Source organism: Perkinsus marinus, assembly GCF_000006405.1.
Source record: "Perkinsus marinus ATCC 50983 genomic scaffold scf_1104296956600, whole genome shotgun sequence".
Lineage (NCBI taxonomy): Eukaryota > Perkinsozoa > Perkinsida > Perkinsidae > Perkinsus > Perkinsus marinus.
Window position 1 is genome coordinate 48632 of NW_003207414.1, and position 1511 is coordinate 50142.

Below are 1511 nucleotides of genomic sequence, written 5' to 3' on the forward strand. Positions count from 1 at the left end.
CCTCAAACCCGAGACCGAAAGCCAAGGTCTGAGTTTTGCAATACTCACCAGAGGATGAGTCAGCGAACTGATGTGAATAGCCAACCAAGCCCTAAGTACTACTCAGATCTGGGACGAAATTATCTACCCGCGAATAGCGGGTCGCCATCGCTGTGCTTTCTCTCATCATCCAAAAGGTTTAGCTCTCTCTACACCTTCGTCTACCAACGCTGCACTATTATCTAGAGCAAGTCCGGGCCCTATATCTTCTACGGTTCCTTTATCTCATACTCGAAGTCTCGTATGACTTCACAATTTCCTACACATTAGATATGACGATGCCATCTCCGGCTGGGACATTTCTCCGCCAAAGAATCGTACCGTGTTTCACTCACGCAAACCTAGTATCCGTGACATCAGCAACACCAACAACCGCCAGCATTCTCGCTGAGTACGGTTCTCCAGGACTCCGAGGATGGGCGAGAGTCTTGCCGCAAATTTTGCGGAAAGGTTTTAAACCTAAGATTGAGGTTTCCACTGCTGAAAAGTGTGCCGAACTGCTGTTGACCATTCGAGAACATAGTTAATGGAATCCAACGATTCTACCTACGATCATAGTCAACTTGAGTCATTGACTCAAGTCACTGAGTAACTAAAGCTAAAGCTCAAGCTCAAATTGAGCCTCTCAATATTGAGGTGCTCAATAGTTGTGCACTCCGCGCAACAAGTTGTTGCCAACAACTACTATCATCGTGTTGGCTCAGTCCATCCTCCAAATGACCACTTCCACTACCGTCACAACTACCACCACCGTCACGACTGTCACTTTTGACCCTAGAGTTCTAGTCCCCCCCGGGCAAGAGGTGTGTCCTGGTAGCCGGGTTTCGTTTTATTTGATCAATCGTAGGGCCTCTTCGAGTGGACCAGCCTCCTTGGTGTGCGCTGTGGGCCGCCACCTCTGTCCCCTATATGTGAAGTCCTCACTTGGGATGTCGTCTTGCGGCATCTACTGGTATTCACAGGGGAACTCCTCGTGTCTTCTCCATTGAACCGATGCAACTCATACTCGAAGACTGTTGATTCCGAACAAATCGAACTGAGAGCTGATTCGAGCGACTACCACCTGGTGTTTTCATATCAGGACTCTCTCGCTCTCTGCATTATTATTGCCTTGATTCTGGCTTTCTTGAACCTCTTTTTGAAGTGGATAGAAGCCCGAGCGATCAGAAAGCGAGCAGCGCGAATCGGAACAAAAGCAAGGCTTTTTGAACTACTGCGAGCGACCTCCGAGTTATCACTTCAGGACCAACATACGACATCAGACGAAAGCACCGATGCGCTGCCCGTATCGACATGGCATCACGCTCAAAGAATCATAATGCACCAACTTTTTTGCTTCAACGGCTCGGTTACTGTGAATTGGTTTATCCTGGGGCTTTCCTCGCTGCAGTCCCTCACATTCGGCCTGCGCTGGACCACTCGTAGAATCGACTATTCCACGATCTACCTCGAATTCATGGCCAATTTCATCG